At 39.0% G+C, this 25,354-nt stretch overlaps 1 protein-coding gene across 2 annotated transcripts in view; it reads right to left on the bottom strand.

Annotated features, from left to right (window-relative positions):
• Positions 1 to 25,354, bottom strand: part of LOC122800048 (slit homolog 3 protein-like) — a 2,083,326-nt gene that overhangs the window by 135,770 nt on the left and 1,922,202 nt on the right. The window lies entirely within an intron of this gene.

The following is a 25,354-nucleotide window of genomic DNA, read 5'->3' on the forward strand; positions in this document are numbered from 1 at the left end:
TCCTGCCTTTCTAAGCTAGTATAGTCCACTTTTCAGGTTAGTGCTGAATTCAGGGTTGTGTTACAAGTTTCTGTGTTTGCCCATACCTTACTAGGATAGAAGGAAGTTTCTCTGTTCACTGTGAGAGATGGAGCTTTGAGCAGCCTATCTGTCCTTGGAGCAGTGGTTTCAGCCCAGAAATTAGTAGTTTATTGGCCATTTTGGGCTAATTTCTATCTCTTTCATTTCCCTGCTATAAAACCTGCATTTGCGTGGTTTTGCGCACTGGGCAGCGCCGGTTAGCTAGGGTATAACTATTCCCGGCTCCACAAAGTCTACTCTTCAGATTTTCCCTTGGAATTCGACAAACTTTCAACTTAGGTATAACTATTCCCGGCTCCACAAAGTCTACTCTTCAGATTTTCCCTTGGAATTCGACAAACTTTCAACTTAAGCACTCAAACCATTCTCTTCTCATACTGGAACTTACTCAAAACTCATAGCAAGCACTAATAAACCTTAGCACTAGACCCCCCTATACTGTAGAGAAGGACAAGGCTCTCTATTTGACCTTACCAGCCAATCAGTAAAACAGTTCACTGTACCTATCTGGGCATGTCCAAAGGGCAGTTTCAGGTGTACTCTCTGGTCCAACTGGTGAATCTGGGCATTTTGAGGCAATGTTACAATTGCCTCATGTACACAGACAACCCTCTCCTCCTTCCACCAAACACTAATACATGCGAGAGATGCAATTATATAGCCAAACTGGAGGCTAAGCTCTCTCAACCCAAGACTGGACCAGGCATTTAAGAGGAGAAGGGAATTACTTGCAACACACCACCAGTCTCACATAGACCTATGAAACCAGCACTGGCAAAAAATACATGAAAACATACTCGGAGGCTCTAAATAAAAATCTGCAGAAGCAACAGAGACCTCCAAAGCAGACACCCAAGCAACCTCTATGCTCCAACACAAACCATGAAACACATACTTCACAAAACCAGTGTGCCACAGAATCACAGCCCTTAAGGCAAAATAACATACCCAACACACTAGTAATAGGCGACTCTATAGTCAGGCACACTGACGTCCCACTCACCAGGCTGAACAAGGAGAAGGTTACTGTTAGCTGCCTGTCAGGTGCCAGGAATCACCATATAACACACGCACTCAGGTCACTCCAGAACAAGTACAAATATGACTCTGTCATTGTCTATGTTGGTGTGAATGACCTGAGCGATACCTCCCTGGACTACATGAAAAGAGACATGGAGGAGCTCTCTGATCACGTAGCCCAGGCCGGTATGACCCTGACCCTGAGTAGCATCCTGCCCTCACCAAGAATTATACCACGGTATAGAGAAAAAATTATCACTTTCAACAACTGGGAAGCTTCTGGTGTCATTCAAAGGGGATCCAGTGTCTGTCAGTCTGGTATGACATGCTCGACAAGCCACGCTGCTTCGCTAGAGACGGTTTACACCTGTCACCCTTAGGCTTCCGAATATTGGCCAAGGCTCTTGCCACCCCTATAGTGTCTTCTTTAGGCAAGGCTCAACAGACAAACTCACCGCCGTAAACAGCACAAGTAACAAAAAACTGAGGGTAAGGCTACTCAATGCCAGAAGTCTAAAACTCAAAATGCATGCACTCGAGGCACTCCTCAGTATGGTGAAAATCGATATATGTGCAGTAACAGAAACCTGGTTTAAGGCTCCAAAGGGCACCCCAGCACTACCAGACTACAACTCATACCATACATTTCAGTCACAGAACCAGGACCGAAAGACAAAAGGTGGGGGAGTATCCATATTCATCAAGGATACCCACAACTCCAGGTTAGTGGCACAGCATGACACTTCAGAGATCATCCACGTGCAACTAACAATGGGCAAAACTGCTATTCAAATTATAGCTTGCTACAGATCACCCACCATGTCCCAGGACCCCCACTCCACGTTCCTGGAATCACTGAGAAACATAAAGGTTCTACCAAACACCCTGATATTGGGTGATTTCAATTACCCAAACATTAACTGGGAGAACTACCCAAGTAAAAACTCCCTTGCCCAACATTTCCTAGCATTTATAAACTCAAATGCCCTGGATCAACTGGTCAACACCTCCACCAGAGGTGACAACATATTGGACCTGGTCATCACCAACATGGGCGACCAGTGTTCCACACCGGAGGTCGACCCCTTGCTGGTTAGATCTGACCATAAACTAATCACTCTGGATATCCACATTCTGCCACCACCCTCGGTCAAAGAAACCACAGTGAAAAACTTTTCAAAAGCAAACTTCACGTTACTTAAGACCGAGGTGGGAAGTTTCAAAGCTCCCGTGCTAAAGGATAACACCGTCCAAGCTGCAAAATCCTTTATTAATGCACTCTACGGGCACCTACAAGAATGCATGGATCATGCTATCCCAAACAAAATCAAGACTCACTCCTCCAAGAAAAGGAAACCAGTCTGGTGGACCCCTGCCATAAACAAGCTATACAATAGAAGGAGGAAACTAGTACAGAAAAGAGTAAAATCCCAAGAAGGGAAGACATCCCTGAGCAGTATCAGCAAGAAACTACATTTCCTCATAAAATCATCCAAGGCTAGCTTCGAAAGAAAAATTGCCATGGACTCCAAAGATAACCACAAGGCATTCTTTAGCTATGTCAAGAATCTAAGTGGCAATTCTCAGATCTGCTCGGAGTTAGTGCAGAATGGCACAAAATGCAATAAACCAACCGATATCGCCAACATCCTGGCAGACAGGTTCAGTGCAAACTTCACCCCCTCTCACCCCCCAAAAGAGCCCATAACTATACCAGAAGAATGTAGTGCCCCTCAAATCACAGACACTCAGGTTAAAACAGCCCTCTCCAAAGCCAAAAACACAGCATCAATGGAACCGGATGGTGTCCCAGGCTGCGTCCTACACAAGCTCAAAGATGAACTAACCCCCTCACCTAAACACACTGTTTAAACTCAGCCTCTCCACAGGCTACATGCCCACAGAGTGGTGCACAGCAAAGGTTATTCCACTCCACAAAGGTGGAGCCACAACGGACCCCGAGAACTACCACCCTATAAGCCTGACTAGCTTGTTCTGCAAAGCTATGGAGCGCATCATCATGGATCTCATTAACAGAGACAATGGAAACTTCCAAACACTGGACCCTACCCAGTTCGGCTTTGTTAAAGGCAGATCATGCCTCCTAAACCTTGTGGACTTCTTTGAGTCAGTTACCAAGGCTATAGACAAGGAAAAGGTGGTCCACACAGCCTATCTAGACCTTGCAAAGGCCTTCGACACCATTCCCCACTCAGGTGTTATAGACAAGCTCACCAGCCTGAACATAAACCCCTACATCATGGAATGGGTTGCCAACTGGCTCATGGACAGAATCCACATGGTAAGAGTTGCGGGAGCTAGGTCTGACTGTAAACCGGTTACAAGTGGCGTTCCCCAAGGCTCAGTCCTAGGACCCCTCCTGTTTAGCATATACTTCTCAGAGGTACAGGCAAGCACAGGAGGACTATGGCTGACCAAGTTCGCAGACGACTGCAAACTAGGGGCTATAATTGACTCTCCAGCTGACACAGACATCCTCCAAAAGGGTCTCACTGAGACAGATACCTGGTGTCAAAACCATGGCCTCAAGCTAAATGCCAAAAAGTGCATAGTCATCGCCTTTGAAAAAAACAAAGTACCCACAAACTACCACATAGGTGGTAGCCCCCTAAATACGGAAGACATAATAAGGGATCTGGGGACCCAAGTAGATAGTAACCTCTCCTTTGATAATCACATTGCCAAAGTGGTTAGAAAATCCTTCTATGTGGCCCACCTAATCACAAAAGGGTTTGCATCTTGATCGAAAGAGGTCATTGGGCCCCTCTATGCATCACTCATCAGACCCATCATTGAGTACAATGCCCCATTTGGGATGTACCTTACAAGACACCTGCAACAACTGGAAAGACCACAGAAGTACCTCACCAAGAGGATCACTGGCCTCAAGCAGATGCCCTATGCAACTTGAATGAAGAAACTCCAGCTGTACTCGGTTGCATACCGCCTACTCAGAGGTGATCTCTGCCTGACATACAAAGCCATGTCCAACCCAGAATTGATGGACATGCTCCACCTAAAGAAAACCATATCCCCTCGAGTCACATGCTCCAGGGATATAAACCTCACCACAACAATAAATAGGATGCGCTGGAGGGATAGATTCCTGTCTCAGAGACTTTCCATGCTCTGGAACAAGATTCCAATCTACATTAGGCAGAGCTCCTCGCTAACCCTCTTCAAGAGAAACCTTGATGAGTGGATGAGAAACAGAAAGTTTACCCCAGGGATCACTTCAATGGCTCTGCTGGACAGAGGCACAGGGAACTAATCTAAAGGGGCGGCGAAAGCCAACACATTCCAGCTAGGCCTATAAATGCCTTCAGGCAGATAGCCTAGTACCTACCTATGAACCTATAAATAATTAGCATTCCACAAAACAAAATTGCTAGATAAGATGATTATGGTTTTGGTTCCTAGGGTACTTTAAAATGAAGTCTGCCCCATGGTAAATGCCAAATATCATAAATTTTAATCTTTTGTATGGGGCTACAGCAAAAAAATGTGAAACCATCAATGCCACAATTCATGTCCATATGCTCATGTCAACACAGACACATATACAAAGAGAAAGTCACAGGCACAGTCTCACACAAACACAAACAAAAAACACACACAGTGAACACTGCTACTAGCCAGTGAGTAGAACTGCTTGAGCAGTTACACAAGTAACTACATGTACCTCAACAAAGCAAGTGAGGTAAAAGAAAGAGGATTCCTGTGTGTACAGGTAAGGATTTGGCAGGATTCTGACAGGATAAGTGAAAGGAAAGGGGTACACAAAATCTACTTGACCATGCAATTAAAAAGGTTATAACACCCATAAGCATGACCTGTGGTACTGAGAAAACAGATGCCCATTGAAGAGACAGCTATACCATGATGCATGTAGGGATATGTGTTAACAAATAGCAGCTGCAGGCCTGACAGAGCTTTACAGGCATGCAGTGGAGATGCCTCACTGTGAACAGCATCTCAAACCCCAGGGAGCATGAGCCAGGTAGCCTAAAGCTGATGGGTGGAAAGGCAGACCAGGATGAAAGGTAGTTAACTGTAGAAAGCAATCCTGTGTGAAAGGTCTGGGAACAATGGACAACCACTGTTGCAAAGCAATAATATACTGCAAAAGTATCTGATGCCTCTCCCACTGAGCAGTCCAAGGCAGATTAATGTACTTTGTATGTGTGTGTGTGTGTGTGTGTGTGTGTGTATATACATATACTTAAATCAGTAACCTGACTGCATGCCAGCTGTACATGTTTAGATCTTTTTACCATGGGCACAACCAGACTCACATCTGACAAAGTGGTTTGAGAAATGCAGGAGGTGTGTCCCATGGTTGGGTACTGGATCCCCTCTGCCTCCACCTGCGTAATGTAGTCCAGAAGATGTACAGCAGGGGTACCTGTGCACTTATATATAACACAATATTGCTTAACTTGGTCATATTTGGTGGGAATTCAGTCCATGGAAATCCAAGGAATGCCTTGTTATCACCTGACAGTTAATCCACGAACAGAAGACTGCACATGACACTGCAGTTGGATTCACTGCAGAGACTGAAAACAGACAGTAGAGAAAGCTTTAAGGGAGTAAAATGGATTATGTACTAATACCGATATGTACTCAATTTAGTATCAATGGCAACATAACTGGATCTAAATGGTGGCTGCAGTTAGAAAATGAAGACATGGATAATAAAAGAACAAGCAGAAATTGCAAATAAATAATCAAGAACTTGTAAAGGAGGCAACTCAAACAGAAAATCTTTATGAATTGCTGAAAAATGTAATAGCATCTGACATACGACATAAATGTCATAAGCCCTAAGGTGGTAAAACTAAAAGGCAAATCAATGCATTGAATAAACTAAAAAAAAAAAAAAAAAAACAGTAAAGATTTTTTTAAAGTGGGTCCATTACCAATCAATTGCAAGTGGCTAAATAGCAAAATTAGGATATCTTTATTACTACCAGTAGATGACATAATCATGTAAAAGGATAGAATAAAACATCCCTGATTCTATTAGGGAACATTCAAAGTGATAGCTTGTAAAAAAAAAAAAAAAAACAATTTAATGTAAATCTGTGTACCTTCTACTGCTCAGTTCATCTTTATTCTGCAAGTCAAAACATCTGATTGAAACTTTATTTTATTTCTGTCGACCTAATGTTAAAATCCTAGTAACCTTTAATATGTCTGCAGCAACACAATGGCATAACAGAACTGTGACAGCTTAAGCTGTCAATCCTCCAGACTTCACAGCACAACAACAAATTCTACATACAGTTATACCTAGCAATAAAGGACGGATGAAGCAAATTATTGGTTGTACAGTATTTTACTTATCCTTTGTTGACTGGTTTTATCCCACATAGCTTGTAGCCTCTTCTCAGATTATAGAATAAGCAATTTGGTTACTTTCAGAAAACAGTAATGTATTTTCACCAAGATGTTAATGGGATAAACATACAATGTAAAAAAGTATTATATGAAAAGATTAAAAGCTGCAAAACTAATATACATAATACATATATACAATATGTATGTGTGCATGCGTATCAGTCTGAGTCTGTGTATGTACACATAGATACATAATATTTTATTTGTAATTTATACCTATATTACGCATTTATAGTTGTGTGTACACAGAAATGCATGAAAAATGTGAAAAATATAATAGGGATATTAAAACAAAAATGAGAATGGAAGATGAAAAAAGTAAACAAACAAAGGTCTAACGAACGGTTAGGAGATAGAAATGAAAACCAAATCAGCAGGATGTTTATAAAGTCACAAGGAGTAACAGAAATGGCCACTTTAATATGAATGAAAAAGCTTGACTTCTTCATTAGCATTTCTTAACACATGTCCGGGAAAGAAAAGGAATAGTTTTAAAAGGATGGGAAGTTTGACAATAAAAGATGCAACAGATATACACAAAAAGGAAAAACAGTTTTAGATACAATCACAAAATAAAAGGTGAATAACAAAGCCAAATAAAATCACATAAATCCGCCAGTCTTAAAGGAGAACAAGAAAGACATGACAAACCTCGTAGTAATGTCATTTAAGTATACTTCATGAAAACTTCATACATTTTAAAACACTGCATAAATTAAGTCATATGACAAGGAATGTATGTGTGTGTGTGTGTGTGTGTGTGTGTGTGTACGTGCGTGTGTGTGTATGCATATGTATGTGTGTGTGTGCGCGCATGTGTATAGAGAGACAGAGATAGCTATATATAGTATGTAGATTTATTATCTGTGAATATCTATATAGGTGTAAAAATGAGTTTAGTTTTTCCATCTTTTGAGTTTTGATCCTTTCGGATCAATGCTGTTCACTGTTTATATATACATACGGACACACACATGTGGAGATGTGTGTGTTTGTGTGTGTGTTTGTGTGTTTGTGTGTGTGTAAATACAAACACACACAATGGTTTTTTTGAAGTCAGAAGCTGCATTTGTTTTATTTTTTCAGTTAAGAAAGTAATCCATTACTGGATACACTGATATATTGTGTCATGCTCTAATAAGGTACAAAACTGAAGCTGAAGGGCTTTTACAGCCAGCAAAAGGATATTATAATGATATGATAAATATAAATCTAAAGGATATTATAATGATATGATAATGATATGATAAATATGAATCTAATTTCTTACATTTGTAAACTGTTTCTAAATATGGTTTTCAGGGTGAAAAGCGGCATTTCAAATTTGATTGTGTGTCTGTGACTATGTTTATGAAGATATGATGCACAACAACAAAGATGATCCCGATTTTCTTGTATACTAATTGAATAAAGACACAAATATGTATTTATCAGTTCATAAAGTGGAGGAAACCAACACCTTTTCAAACAGTGGGAAATTTTAATAAATATCAAATCAACCCTCTCATTGACTATCCTTGTTAATGTAATCATCCTGTATACCTATGAACTCTTCAGTGATGCAATTAAGTGTTTACAACACTACTATTCCTGTGAATGTGTAATAGTTGAGGCAGAATAGGTTCTACTGAAACTCTATACATGTGGCAGAAAACACCTCTCAGTAGATTGTATGATACTGACAATAAAGACAAGGTTTTGTGATGGTCTGCATAGGTTTTACAATTTAGGACCTTAATTTTTTTTTTAGTGACAAAACATTGTGGTCATTCTAATTCTGACAAATGCTTGGACAGCTACAGACTGAAAGAAGCATTACAGTCAGTGATCATCACAGTAAGTCCAAAGTACAGTTGAATGATTACACCCCTGGACCTGGACACAATACCTCTAGATATAAGCTGTGCAATGAAAAGGACTTTTATACAACAGTGGATACACGGTGATCAAAATATATTTCATTGTCCATATAGTTTCTCAGATTGCTGAATACAGGATCAGTTTTCAGGTGTGAACTGCCAATGTGATAGCTACAAAGAGCCATGCTTGACAAGGGACATGATTACATATAGCTTGGCATTTAGTTTTAGTTTATGCTTTTGACACAGGCTATTTGTACAGGAAAAGACCTCTTGGGGGACCTTGTTATACTCTTTGAACTTTATGATGGCCCCAAGTTTGCAGTCATTTGCAAATAACATCTGCAAATGATAGTTGGGTAAACGTCTTTGCTCATAGTAAAGCTGAGTTTGCATAGAAATTAACTGAAATGGTGGTACATTTTATCTCAACTAGTCTACCAGCAAGCAAAGAAGGTGCAACTGTACTTCACAGCCCGCTTTATATGGCTTTCAGCCCAGAACCTATACCATTTCTGTTATCATTTTTTTCATACCCCCAATCTTCTTATGTTCTGAAGGAGAAGCAAAGCTCTCTTCACCTAAGACTGGACTGGACAGTCAAGAGGAGAAGGTAAACACTTGCACCACACCACACTCAGCACATAGTCCCTCAAAACCTACACCACCAAAACACACACACAGAAACACAAAACACACACCTACATTCGCGAAGGCTCTCAGTAAAAACCTGCCCAAGCAACAGGGACCTCCAAAGCAGAAACACAAGCAACTTCCACCCTCCAACACAACCCAAATGACACATAGCCCACAAACTCAGTGTGCCACTCAACCATAGCCCATAAGGCATAACAACGTACCCAACACTCTAGTCATAGGTGACTCTATAGTCAGGCACACTGATGTTCCACTCACCAGGCTAAACAAGGAGAAAGTTACTGTCAGCTGCCTGTCGGGTGCCAGGATCCGCTACATAATGCATGCACTCAGGTCACTCCACAACAAGTACAAATATGACTCTGTCATTGTCCATGTTGGTGTGAATGACCTGAGACGTATCTCCTTGGACTACATGAAAAGGGACATAGAGGAGCTGTCCGATCTTGTAGTCCAGGCAGGTATGACCCAAGCCCTGAGTAGCATCCTGCCATCACCCAGAATGATACCACAGTACAAGGTCAAAATGATTGACTTCAACAATTGGCTAAGCTTCTGGTGTCATTCTATGGGGATCCAGCATCTGTCTGCCTGGGATGACATGATCAAGAAACCATGATGCTTTGCCAGAGATGGCCTGCTCCTGTCGCCCCTGAGATTCTGGATACTGGCTAAGGCTCTAGCCACCCATATAGTGCCTTTTTAGGCAAGGTTCAAATGACAAATTCACCACGGTAACAGGTACAGGCAAGAAGAATTTGAGGGTATTGCTACTCAATGCTAGAAGTCTAAACCTCAAAATGCACTGACTCGAGGCACTCCTTAAAATGGGGAACATCAACATCTGTGCAGGGACAGAGACCTGGTTCAAGGCACCAGAGAGTACCTCTGCATTACCAGGCTATAATTCATACCACACCTTTCAGCCACCTAACCTGGACTGAAACACTAAAGGCGGAGGTGTGTCCATATTCATTAAGGATATCCACACTTCCAGGCTAGTTGCTCAGCATAATACATCCGAGATTATCCAAGTGCAACTAACTCTGGGGAAGACCGCAATCCAAATTGTAGATTGCTACAGATCCCCCACCATGCCCTAGGATTCCCACTCCACATTTCTTGATACACTGGAAAATATTAGGGTATAACCCAACACCCTAATAATGGGTGATTTCAATTACCCTACCATTAACTAGGAAAACTACTCATGTACCAACTCTTGTGCTCAATGTTTTCTGTAATTCATAAATTCCAATGCCTTGGATCAACTTATCCACACCCCCACCAGGGGCAGCAATAGCCTAGACCTGGTTATTACCAACATGGGTAACCGGTGCTCCACACCAGAGGTCAGTTCCTCATTGGTCAGATCCGACCACAAGCTAATCACCCTAGACATCCACATCCCTCTCCCACCCCCATTAGGGAAACCACAGTAAAACATTTCTCCAAAGCCAACTTCACGCTTAAGACAGAAGTGGCAAACTTCACGACACCCATGCTGACGGACAATAGAGGTACGACTGCTGAATCCTACACAAATGCACTTTATAAGCATTATACGAGTGCATGGATCGTGCAATCTCTAACAGACCCTAGATGCTATCCTCCAGAAAACGGAAGCCAATCTGGTGGTCCCCTGCCATAAACAAACTCTACAATGGAAGAAAGAAACTGTTGCAAAAAAGAGTAAAATCCCATGATTGGAGAAACTCCCTGGTCAGCCTCAGTAAGAAGCTGAGATCCCTCATAAAATCCTCCAAAGCTAGTTATGAAAACAAAATCGTCACTGACTCTAAAGACAACCACAAAGCATTCTATAGCTATGTCAAGAATCTCAATGGCAACACACAGATCTGCTCTGAGTTACAGCACAATGGCACTAAATATGCAGAACCAACTGATATTGCCAACATCCAGGCATATAGGTTCAGTGCTAACTTTACCCGCCAGCATCCCCTAAAGGGCCCATCTCTATACCAGAAGAATGCAAAGTTCTTGTAATCACGGCTGCACAGGTAAAAAACACACCAAAGCCAAGAACACAACATCCATGGGCCCTGACAACATTGCAGGCTGTGTTTTACATGAACTACAGAATGAACTGGCACTTTAACTAAGTACCACATTCAATCATAGCCTCACCTCAGACTATGTGCCCACTGAATGGCACACAGCGATGGTTAACCCACTCCATAAAGGGGGAGCCACCACAGACCCCAGAAACTACCACCCCATTAGCATAACGAGCCTGGTCTGCAAGGCTATGGAACGTATCATCATGGAACTTATAACAATGACATTGGTAATCTCCAAATTCAGGACCCCACCCAGTTCGGGTTTGTAAAAGTCAGATCATGTCTCCTAAACCTGATAGACTTCTTTGAAGCAGTCACCAAAGCCGTAGATGAGGGTAAGGTGGTTCACACAGCCTATCTAGACCTTGCCTAGGCTTTTGACACCATCCCCCACTCTGGAATTATAGATAAACTCACTAAACTAAGTATAAATCCCTATGTCACAAGATGGGTTGCCAACTGGCTCACTGACAGAACCCACACTGTGAAAGTAGCAGACGCCAAATCCAACTTTAGACCAGTGACAAGTGGAGTACCACAGGGTTCAGTCCTGGGTCCTCTCCTGTTTGGTATCTACTTCTCTGAAGTACAGACCAACACAGAAGGTCTTTATTAACGTTCGCAGATGACTGCAAACTAGGAGCCATAATAAAAACTCCAAAAGATGTGGATATCCTACAAAAGGGCCTCGCTGAGACAGAAGCCTGGTGTCAAAGCCATGGCCTCAAGCTCAATGCCAAAAAGTGCATTGTCATCCCTTTTGGTAAAAACTCTGTACCCATGAACTACCACATAGGCGGTAGTCTACTTAACACTGAAAGTGTGATAAGAGACCTTGAGACAAAGGTGGACAGTAGTCTCTCCTTTGATAAACACATTGCCACAGTAGTCAGGAACTCCTTCTATGTGGCACACCTCATCACAAAAGGTTTCTCATCCAGGAAAAAAGAGGTCATTGTTCCCCTCTACTCGTCACTCATTAGACCCATTATAGAGTACAATGCCCCTTTTGGTGTGTACCTCACAAGACATCTACAACAACTGGAAAGCCCACAGAAATACCTCACAAAGAGGATTACTGGCCTCAAACAGATGCCCTACGCAGACCGTCTCAAAAAACTGAAGCTTCACTCCATCGCATACCGCCTACTTAGAGGCAATCTCTGCCTAACAGACAAAGCTATGTCAAACCCAAAGCTTTTAGACATGCTCCACTTAAAGAAATCCCAATCCCTACAAGCTACACACTCTAGGGACCTAAACATTGCCACCACAATAAACAGAACATGCTGGAGGGATAGATTCCTGTCCCAGAGACTTCCCATACTCTTGAACAAACTACCTATCTATATCAAACAAAGCTCCTCATTAGCACTCTTCAAGAAAAATTTTGATGATTGGATGGGAGATAGGAAATTCACCCCGGGGATCACTTCTGTGGCTCTGCTCGACAGTGGCACAGGAAAATAATTTTCTTGGCTGGCGAAAGCCAGAGTACCTTTTGGCTAGGCTTATATAGGCCAATAGCCTAGTACCTATCTATGAACCTATGAGATAAAGCCATCAGAAGTGCATTTGGGGTCTATATTTATTTATTTTATTTATTTATTTCAGTTTGATTACCGGGGAAGTCTACTGGGCCACGAGGTACCCATTTTCAGTGGAGGCCCGGGGAGAAAAGCTCCAAAGGCAGTACAATAAAGGTTACAAATGAAAGATAAAAATATAATAAAAGTACAATAGAAGTGTCTCGTATTAATTATACATAGTAAGAACAGTGCAACAAACTAAAATAATGATTTAAAGTTCTAAAAATGTTCTAAAAACAATCTAAAAGATTTTAAAGAAAAAATGTTCTAAAAATTATCTAGAATTTTTTTTTTGTGCAATGTTTTCCTCTGTACAGTCAACTGAGAGGTAGCTTAGACATTTTGGGAGTTAGAAATTAAATCAGAGAGCAGATATGAGAGAGGGTAATTTATTCTGCATCTACATCGAAAATGCAGTTCAGCAAATTCGCTCTTGTGGGGGGCTGCACCACCCACACCCCCACTAATTATATATACCAACTACGAGATTGCACTACACTGAGGAAAGGGCAAATTTCCCGATCCCCACTGTACCACAGTTTCACTATTATCAATTCACTGAACAGCATTTTTGATGTAGATGCAGTTCAGCAAATTCATTTTTCATGGACATAATATAAACCCGTGCATTTGTCACTCCATATGTTTTCTTTTGAAATGATGGTACATAGTCATAGTAACTTCACAATTTCTTCTGTTTACATCCATTCTAAAGCATCTTAGAGGAAACAATACTTATTCCTCAAAATGCCTTCTCCAAATCCATACAGAGCAAAAATTACTGATGTAAAACAAAACAAAACTCCCCAAACATTCAATAAAGTCTCTTTCCCTTCAGAAGAAATCCTTTCCATAAACATGTAATGTATGTGTTTTTTCAGGGAAGTAGGCCACCTTTTACCCCATACCCTAGACACTTAAGTAAAATTCTGAGTTTACACTACCATGTCAACAATGGAGTATTTAATTTTAAAGCAAATCCAAATGTTTCATTCTTCTCAAAGTTGCACATTCTTGGAGTGAGTATGTATATTTAAATATTGTAGTAGCAGATGGTAGATACCTGCTTAATCTCTACACAAATTTAACATGCAACAGATCTTGACCTATTCATTTCTTTGTGAATTTGGCAAGATAAACCTTTAGAAATTTCCTTTTCAACAGCTCAGAGATCTTCATAGGTTCATAGATTAGTACTAAGCTAACTGCCCTTGCGAGCCATATTAAGCCTAGCTAATTATCCCTTGTCAAACTCAAACCCTGCAAAGGCAGGCAAACACCTTAACCATTAGGCCACCTGATGTCCTCAGCTCTTTGAGGTATAGAAACCTTTCTCTCTCTTTCTAGTTAGTTTTATAATGCTGAGAGAATCTAATACTGATGCTTGGCTATTCCCGTGTCAGTTATTCTTAACAACTTACTCATAAACTGTAAACAATTCCTGTATCTTTTCTACAAATGTTATTTTTTACTTTTCTGTAATATATGATAAGTATGGAAGAACTTAGACTGATGTTTACAATTCCCATGAATTAAATCAAAGAAAATTTGTCAGTAGGTTTCTACATGTTTTGCAACTAATGAATTTACTATCATCTGGTTGCAGACCATTCTCAGTAAGTAAATGACCCATATATTTTTAGACAAATTATACCAATATGATTTTACTATTTTGAAACCCAGTAACCTTTGCTTGTCTGACAACTTAAATAGACAACTATTGTGTTCCTACTTTGTAGCACTCCAGAGTAGAATGTAATCAAACATTTTTTATATAAAATAATGTTTATCTAACCACTCATATCTCTGACGATTCCTGGAAGCATAAACAGTTAGTTTACATCCATTTTGTAACACCTGTCAAGGCCATAATATTATTAAAGTAACGTGAAACAGAAGCTTTTTCAGGCACTGGGATATTATAGCTGTTATTCTAAGTATGCAACATTTTGTGGCTACATGTTCAGGGTATAAAGCATTCTACATAGGTAAAACAAAATAGAGGTGGGATGAGCTTTTCACTCATGTGAATGGACATTAGAGAACGGTCAACCTGTAGATAAGTAACCTGAATGGAGAACAATCATTCTCCTGCTGAGTGTTAATCTACAGGTAATGCACACAAAAAAAAATGAGCCTGCCATTTCATGATGGCGTATTTAGCTGCCATGGAGCTCAGGCTAACAGCAATTTAATGGCTGCCATTATTTTACACTCGCTAAGCAGCACTTTTGCTGTTTAGTGAACGTAAAATACAAAAAAGAAGAAAATAAATTAAATAAAAAGTGTGTGTGTGTGTGTGTGTGTGTGCGCGCGCGTGTGTCTGTATGCGTGCACGAGAGAGAGATCAATCAAGCTATTGTTTTACACTCGCTAAGCAGCGCTTTTGTTTAGCAAGTGTAAGAAATAAATGAAACAGAAAAAAGTGTCTGTGTATGTGTATGACACCTGTGGTTTCAGGCCTCATAACACCCTGGGTAAGCATTATCTGCACAGTAACACATACACCCTGTTGGGAATTATTGCTTGCTTATTATGCCATAAAAATGAAAAATCCACTTAATGCATTATGCAATCATCATGACGTATAACAGTTACAGGAGATTTTTGTTTTCTGTATTGCACTATGAAATAAATTATGTTAAGGAGACAGACAAGGAAAACAATTTGTAATACAATGCATATTAGTAGTATTATTTTTCTAGCTGCTATAATGCCACCTGGTTTGAATGATAGTGCTGATTTTAGAACTGTAAAAAAGCACTGTCCAGAGAAACATGTTTAAAATATGTTCTGTTATGCTGATTAATTGGTTTTAAGTCACGTATTATTTGTTGTATAGTATTTATATACATCTTCAAATAATAATTAGTCTGATGAATTATTATATTTGAGAGATGAAAGTGCTTCTTACTGTTTTATCATATGGAATTCAAACCTATAGCTCTTTCTATGTATGCTTACAGGGCATCCAGACGTTTGGTATACTGGGGGAGGGGGGCTTCCTTAACATACTAATTAATAATAGGCAGTGTTAGAAAGGGTGATGTATTTTGCAGCAGAACAAGATTAAGACTGTTAATCTAGGATATCCTGCAATGAACAAATTAATCAGTGTTTACCATGTATTATCATGTTTTAATGTTTGCATTCATACTTTCATAACAGAGACCAACAACTTATTGTGAGTGCTATAGTTATTGCTATAGGTTGGGTGGGAGTTTTAGAGTTAGAGTAAGGTTTCTAGTAGGGCTGTGTAGTTTAGTAGGTTTGGGTAATTTAAGAACTAGGTAATAAATAAGGACTGGGAATTAAGACACTTGTCATTTAGAATAATCAGCAGAGAGCACGTGTGTCACTAGTTACTAGCATGCAAGCTCTTGAAGTTGACTGTATTCTTTCCATACATCCGCAAAACAAACAGCACCAGACTTACCTGTTCCAAAGACATAAACCTCACCTGTGATATAAACAGGATCTGCTGGAGAGACAGGTATGTATCCCAGGGAATATGCCTTCTTTGGAACAGCCCCCCCCCCATCCATGTGACACTAACCCAATTCAAGTGTAACTTGGACACATGGATGGGGAACAAAAAATTCATCCCTGGTTTAGCACTTATGTTTCTAATGGACACAGGCAGCCTGTGTAAATAGTTCATCTCCCAGAACTTGCTTTTAAATGTTTAATCCCTGAACTCCTGCTTACACTTATCAAGGGAACCAGAACTTGTTAGAGACTTGGAATGCATGGCCAGGCTTAAAAAGGCTCCTGTGATTATTTGCCTAGTACACACCTATGAACTTATAAGAACAGTTGGAACAACATCAAGCAGCTGATGATTAGCTGGAAATCAACAGAAAGGGGGAACAATCAAAAGCAAATTATATGTCTCCCTCAAAAGTCTACTATCTTCTGCGCATTATTTCAAATAGATAAGACCTCATCACCCCCCCTTCAGACAATGTTTAAACATAAGTCTTCAATTACATAATTCCTTGCACTACAGTTTGTAGCAGCATTGTTGCTAAGAATAATGTTCCTATAACCCCCTGCCAGAAAAATTCTCTTAAAAAAGTACATCCTGCTATTTGGATAGCTTTAGAACATTCTTTATAAATGCCCATACAGAATATTATTATTTCTGTGACCTGGGTAAAAAACAGAAATTTACAAGTTTTACAATCGCTAGTCTTCTGATGTATTCTGTAAGTAATTACATATTTTTTCTATTTAAAAAAATAAATAAAAACAATATGTGTCGCACCATCAAAAATATACTTAACAGAAAAAACAAAGCACGTAATGCTCTTATGAATAACCTATTCTGTTGGTAAATCAAGGATTCATACACTTAACAAGACATTAGAGTTACCACCATCCCAAGGTGTTACATCTTAGAGCTACTTAAAATACTGTCCATCATACATAAGCACATTGTCTAAAACTAGTAACAACAAATTATTAACACTGCTTTATTTTAAACAGTTACAAAACAAGCACCATAAGGATACAAGCCTGTCTTTATGTGAAAATTGACTTTATAGTAACGTAACATCAACATCTGCAAAATAACACACCAACCCTAGTATTTGGACAACATAATATTTTATCTTTTATTATTGCATTAAGGTACTGGCTGAGCATATGTTCTCCAGATGATATGGAAATATTTAGCCTCTACAAAAACATTTGACGTCTGCAGTTCCAAATGATAATGAAGTACAAACTAATACATCAGTTGGGATATTAAACTTAACTGATTTTGACCGTTTCTATTCCATGTTAACAATTTTCCTGGAGAAAGATAAAAAAAAATGTTTAAAATTAAAGCAAATCAATTTTATATCCTGGACAGTTTGCCAAGAAAAATAATGAAATGATTTAACACTCAGTGTTTCTAAATGGATTTGTTAACATTCCTTTTTCACATATGAAAAAAAATTACTTCTGTTTTATGTGTGCTTTATCCTTAATCAACCTCAAATTATCTTCCTGCAATATTTGAATGATGTAAAACAATCAGTAAAACAAATAAGGATACACAATGCTAAATAATATTGAGGGCTCTGATGGTAACTCAGTTGATATGTTCGACACATGGATGCCAAAAAAATCACCTCATGAGCAAAGCTAGAGAGGTGAATTTGGGAATCCATGTCAAGAATACGTAATATGTAGTTATGATCAGAGTTCTGTACGTAATATGTAGTTATGATCAGAGTTCTGTACGTAATATGTAGTTATGATCAGAGTTCTGTACGTAATATGTAGTTATGATCAGAGTTCTGTACGTAATATGTAGTTATGATCAGAGTTCTGTACGTAATATGTAGTTATGATCAGAGTTCTGTACGTAATATGTAGTTATGATCAGAGTTCTGTACATAATATGTAGTTATGATCAGAGTTCTGTACGTAATATGTAGTTATGATCAGAGTTCTGTACATAATATGTAGTTATGATCAGAGTTCTGATCATAATTCTTTGTTGTATTTGGAGATTTGTCTTCTCCATGTACCGAAAATTAGTGGAAAGAACGGTTATAAAAAGAAACAAATGTGATGTGTTGCACTGGCTTTGAAAGCCAGTAAAGCAGTGCTGAAGTGGTTGATGTCCTTACATATTCCCTGTGTAATGGAAACAGTTGTAACCAAAGCACTTGGTGTATGTTACAGACAGCAGGTAGAAGCAGGAGTTGAAACAAATCTGTTTCTTGTCCTGCTGCTACTGTTTACTGATCAGCGTTGCTGTCACTTTTAGTACAGACCTGATCTTAACAGCGACTAATGTATAACAGTTGTTAAGCACCTCTTTAAGCATTGTTAAGGTCATGTCTTGTGCTATAGCAGTGCTAAACCAGAAAGTAATTTGAACGTTTTTTGTATGTAATCAGGGTGTTCCATGCACTACATTATTGGTAAACACACCAAACTATATCTGCCTGAAGAAGGAACAGACTGAATAAACCTGATCACATGAATTATGGGGTATTTATAAATATTGTTACCAAATTGCTATAGAAAAGTTAACAATGAAGGTATACCAATATTACTAAAAGCTGAATAAATAATGTCAATACAGGTAACTGACCATCAGTGCAGAAAATTAAGGAATGAAATGTTCACAAAGAAAGAAAGATAGAAGTTAAGCAAAAAATGAACATTTGAGCTGCTTTGGTTCAGTAGAAATGAACAAACATGAAATGTTCAGAAAGAAAGAAAGACAGAAGTTAAGCAAAAAATGAACATTTGAGCTGCTTTTGTTCAGTAGAAATGAACAAACATGATGACGCTGGTGTTACACAAATATTAGCTCAGTGCCAGGCACAATATCTATCAGTCTCTTTAGCATGGCAACAGTAATAACATTTTGTGAAAGCCTTAAGAAAATGATGTTCTACCTCTATGTGCAATCTGAAGTTCTAAATATAACGTGAGACAAACACTGTTCTGTGGAACAGAGAAGTAAACCAGAAATAAAGACATTTTGTGCAGACTCTTATTGAACTGGAAAATGTGCAAAACCACAAGAGAAGCATATGCTTTACCAACTCACTGGTAATGTTACAATGACCTGGTATAAATATACTCCACACTGTATGAAGGCAGGCTCTATGTCATAGAGATCAGAAACAATAAATATACAATTTTCATCAGCAAAATCAAAGAAGCAAGGAAGGTGCTAGCTTTTCCTATAATTTTATGATTTGGCACACTCATTTACATTGGTATTCCTTTTTACCTTTTACTCTGTAAAAAGTGGCTATTCTTGGTTCGGGTCACCTCTAATTTCCATATCTTACTCAGCAAAGGTCCCAACAGGTTAATGTAATCCCAAGATGGCGGGGATCAAGTTCTTGTAGGCTAGACAAAAGTACTGTACAGTGGCATATTAAGACAATCATGTAAGATTTAATAGCATGTCCTACAAAGACATTTTAATGCCCTATCCCTTATTTGTCCTCGATGGGCTGTTGGGAGAGATTAATGCCTGGCATACAAGGTATCTTTGGATGCCACTCTGATGGATCTCCTACATATCTGCAAAACAAACAGCACCAGACTAACCCTTTCTAAAGATATAAAACTTGCCTGTTATATAAATAGGACCTGCTGGATAGACAGGTATTTTATCACAGAGAATACCCTTTCCCTGAAACAGGCTCCCCATCCATGTGAAGCAGAGCTTCTCCCTAACCCAATTTAATTGCAACTTGAGCAACTGGATGGGGAACAAGAATGCCACCCCTAGACTAGCACCTAGCATGTCTTTAATGGGCACGGGCAGCCTACAACTGGTTCATTGACCAGTCCTTTGCTTGTAAACAGTGCAGCTTCCAAGCCCCTGCTTACACTACTAAGGGTACCAGAGCTTGTCTGAGATTGGGAATGCATGGCTATGCTTATAAAATCCTCAGTGATCACTAGCCTAGTACACACCTATTAACCTATGGAGCTATGAAGGCCCAGAGGTCAAAAGAACTTATCCTTTGAAAGTTCTCTAACCAATGCCTAAGCATGCAAATATTTTCATACAGGTCAAAATGTTAACATGCAGCTAGACCCCGCAGTGCCTGCTTCCATGGCCCAGGAAGAGATGCTTATTTAGTGTGAATTATTTGTGTGTTTGTGCAGAGGCACAGTGATTACAGAAAGATGCTTGAATGTTTACAGCCCTACAATGTCACTTTCATGTGACACTGCTGAAGGAGATGTACAATTTCCTCCTGCAGTGGACAGCTGGCATCAGGATACCTGGACCTACAGCTGACACACACATTTCCTGACAGCAAACTATATTCCATACTCCCAATCACCCAAACTTCTAATGGATAATTTGCAAATCTATGGCCCTTTCCGTTGAGTAGTCTCTTGATGACATATTTTAAATAGGATTAATGGAACTTTAAGCTTGTAGAAGAGCCACAGGGATAAGCAACATTTTTGTGTAAGAGTCCAAAAAAAAAATACAACATTGTCAGAAAAATATGTATTAATGTGTGTATGCTTAATGCTAATTAGAAACTAAGTAAGTTAACACATTTTTCATCCTATTTTATATGCACTGTTCTATATACAGTTGAGTTTCATATGAGACTGAAAAGATGCTTTTTGAAACTGCAGTGTGCTTTCTGAAACTTGCAAGATGCCCTCTGACCTAGTAATTGCTAGCACAGCAATATTCATGTTTATGCCTTTTGGAAATGTACTTGAGAAGCAGGTGATTATCTGCTAGGTCAGGAAGAAATGAATGAACAATGCTATATTCTGTAATGTAATGATTTTAAACAATCAGCTCTGTTCGAAGTATGAGAACATACACAGCTGCAGAAGTTAGAGATAACATAGACAAAGGACTGTTAGAGAAATGAACTGCAATCTGTACTTGCTTTGTGCTCGAATTAGCCATAGTACCTTGAATGGTAGCATTGCATATATCTAACCGGTGGTAGCCAAGGCCACGTTGTTTTTCTTAGGAAGTTTCTCACAAAAATTGATAGCACCAGCAGAATATTGTAAAAACAATTACTACAAAATGATGATGACAAAACTTGTGATTCACTACGTCAGCTTGGTAGGCAATGTCTTATTAGAAAAGGTATAAGAATACCTGCATTTCCTGATTCTAGTTAGACAAACTCTGTATTAGCACGTTTTTGTCTCCTTGCTGCAAGATTAAAGTGCCTTAACCTGAACCTACCGTGTTTTGATCATTTTTAAAGTATATTTTTCCTTTGACAAACATGTAGTCTCTGAGTCGGCCATGGTGGTGCAACGGTTAGTGTTCTCACCTCACAGCAAAAGATTTTCTGGTTCGATTCTCAGCTGGAACACATTCTGTGTGGAGTCTGCATGTCCTCCCTAAGGTCAAGTGATTTTTAAAGACATGCAAGTAGGTGTGTGTGTGTGTGTGTGTGTGTGTGTGTGTGTGTGTGTGTGTGTGTTTATGTGTGCACTTTCTGTGAAGGTTAGGCACCAGGCTGGCAACTCAACACCGTAAAAACTCCACTGCAATTTAATCTGCGGACCGGTGATCTGCTGTGGCAACCCCTAATGGGAGAAGCCAAAAGTCATTGTTATAGTCTCTTTGGGTATTCAAAAGCCAGGCAAATAAAACTACAGGGAAAATGATTAGGATGCTTGGACATGCATGTACATTAATCATGAATCACTATTACTAAATATGCTTGAATTTACAAGCAATCCAGCAAGAAAAAAATAAGTTAAACTATCATGTCACTGATCAAGATATACTATTCTACTGGTTCCAGAGGAGTTCCAAACAATATGTGCTTGAGTGTCTCTCTTTTACACCAGTGCCATGGGTTGACTATTCTTCCAGTAGCAACTTTTAAACTGTGTCTCTCCACAGCAAATGACGGATATAAGAATTTCACTTGTGGGCTCTGTCAGCATGAGATAAGCCTTATGAGAACTCATGTGCAAACACAGACTTTCTGTACAAAACATTAATGTCAGTATTATGCTTTTAATACTCAGCACACAAATCCCTGCAAATGTGTATGTCCCTTAGCACTTCAGTTAGATAGACCTACCTTGCCATGTTGATGATTTCAGGGTATGACTTCCTTATGTACTTCCTCAATACATTTTCAATATTCGCAACTTGCTGTCTATTTTTCATTTTGTCCATACCCATATTTTCTCACAAAGTGTGGAAACAATTTGATTGAAAACATAGAATTAGACTATCCAGCTATTAATCTTTGAGTAATTGTACTTAACCTTCTACCTGTCTAAGTAACAACATTTAATAGCTGCAGTCTGGGGTGTTTATTCCTGCTACTATTGACTGTTACTAGGTAGCTCTCTCTCTCTCTCTATATATATATATATATATATATATATATATATATATACACACACACACACACGCACACTTTCAAACTGAAACATACCTACCAAAAGGCTAAGGCCTATTCCCCAAACACAAGTCAATGTTATTTAAAGTGAATGCTTTGCGGTCAGAAGAGTGGTGAAATTAGGAAACCATGATCAATGCCCTGAAATGTCTGAAGTACTTTATTTCAGCTTGGGTCATACCTACAGAACAATGATGCCTTTCTGGCTTCCAATAAAAGACTAAACATTTTGAAATAAAATTTAATAATATATTTTTTCTAGGAGTATGAGAATAGGAAAGGAGATAAGTGACATAGTTCTGGGAAACAGTTAACAATAAAAATATAACTGTAATAATAATATTTAGAGAATCAAACTATATAATGGCGATATTAACGATTATATTTCATTGTAAAATTTGTAACAGGACTTATCACATTGACTTATTATTGCTGCTTATACAAGGTTGTATTACTAATAACATAAAAAGACATATAAGAGAGCAGGTATTTAAGAAATACTAAGACTGAGTTCACAGGAAAAAAATAATTATTCTACTATTGTTTTTATACCTGAAAAGGAGAAATAATAAAAAAGAGAGACACGGACATGATGCCATACTGTTAAGTGGACATATAAAATATGCAAAGGCAGAAGCAACTGCTGCAACTTTATACCAAAATGCAACAAGGAAATTGTACAAAGAAAAAGTGACCAGCATTTCAAGAGGGTGCAGCCCAGCAGTGTTACAACAATTTGACTTAATAGCAGCAGCCTGCATTTAAAGTGGAACCTGTGTGTTGAGAGACAGCCTTACAAGACTATCTGCAAATATATAGAGCTGAGTATATTTTTCTGTATTATTCTGTATTATAGAGCTAAATTGTTGCTTAGATATCTGTTGTCTTACTGTTCTGCAAATATACAGAGATCAGTATATATTTTTTTGGTTTTATAATTTGCACTCTGATTCCTCACATCTCTGTTGAAACTGTCTTCCCCACCCCCACCCCCATTTTGGTTTCTATAACTTGTGTGTTGTTAACTCAAGGTTCCCTTAATTTGACTTAATAGCAGCAGCCTGCATTTAAAGTGGAACCTGTGTGTTGAGAGACAGCCTTACAAGACTATCTGCAAATATATAGAGCTGAGTATATTTTTCTGTATTATTCTGTATTATAGAGCTAAATTGTTGCTTAGATATCTGTTGTCTTACTGTTCTGAAAATATACAGAGATCAGTATATATTTTTTTGGTTTTATAATTTGCACTCTGATTCCTCACATTACTGTTGAAACTGACCCCCCCCCTCATTTTGGTTTCTATAGCTTGTGTGTTGTTAACTCAAGGTTCCCTTAATTTGACTTATTAGCAGCAGCCTGCATTTAAAGTGGAACCTGTGTGTTGAGAGACAGCATTATAAGACTATCTGCAAATATATAGAGCTGAGTAAATTTTTCTGTATTATTCTGTATTATAGAGCTAAATTGTTGCTTAGATATCTGTTGTCTTACTGTTCTGCAAATATACAGAAATCAGTATATATATTTTTGTTTTATAATGCGTACTCTGATTCCTCACATCTCTGTTGAAACTTTTCCCCACCCCGCCCCCCTGTTCTTGGTTGTAGTTTAAATTTGGTGGCTTTTGCAGTGCCCGCCCCACTGTAGATATGATCTAGGACACTCCCCCAGTCCCATCTCTTTACCGCATTCTACATAATAAACCCTTTCTGCACTTGCTTTTAGTCCTTTTTTAATTTAATTACATTTTTTTCAAACTGTGTGTGGACTAATATTGCTACATACTCAAGTGTGCCAGCTTGCACTGCATGTGAATTGTTTTTACTATTGTTTTTGCTACTTTTCTGAAAAAAAAATGTAAGCCTGTTTCCTACCTTTCCTGTATTTAGTGTACCAGATACAGATTTGCTGTATTCTGGACTATTTGTAAGCTTCTGAGCTCCCCAAGCCTTTCTGTGTTGGAGGGGAAGCCTTCTAGCTTATCAGTGGGAGTGATAAGCACTAGGTAACCTGTCTACCACATAAGGAGTGGTTCTGGCCCAGAATTTGTAGTAATTGGCCATTTGGGCGGTCTTCCATCTCTCTCAACTTTCTGATTTGAAGGCCTGCATTTGCACTTGTTTCTGTCCTGTATCTCCTGCGCCCTTCTCATTTGCTCACTCAATTTTTTTTTTTTTTTTTTTTTTTTTTTTATCTGCTTTTACTGTATTTGTGTTTCTTCCTACTTTATTTTGCTTTTGCGTAATCTTAAAAGTACTCAGTTGTATTTATTACTGCTTGGTGTAACTCATTCTAAGCCTTTTAGTTTAAGCACTTGGGCTTCAGACCAGTTGTTTTACATTAAGAAGGTTTGTGGTCTGCTCTGTAGTGGCAGTACAGGTAGCTTACATCCTTCTAAGTTGGGAACTGCTGATTGAGGGCTCAGTGTCTGTTATTCTAAAAGTGTATTAATTCTGGTTTAAGCACTTGGGCTTCAGGCCAGTTATTTTACATTAAAAGGGTTTGTGGTCTGCACTCTTGTGGGAGGAGAGGCTGGACTCTCCCCTTCTGAGCTGGGCATTTCTGGTTAAAGGCTTATAGTGCCTGCATATTTGAACTGCTTCTTACTGAAATTGGTCAACCTTGTTTGCTGTAGCATAGACTAGATCCAGGCCTGCTGAATCTAGCTTTGTTTGTATAACTTGAGCACTAATCCAGGCATTCTTTAAAATATTAAATTGCATTTATTACTGCTTGGTAGTACCTTGATTAAA

Source organism: Protopterus annectens, chromosome 4.part0 (assembly GCF_019279795.1).
Source record: "Protopterus annectens isolate FY-2018-M chromosome 4.part0, PAN1.0, whole genome shotgun sequence".
NCBI classification, from domain to species: domain Eukaryota; kingdom Metazoa; phylum Chordata; order Ceratodontiformes; family Protopteridae; genus Protopterus; species Protopterus annectens.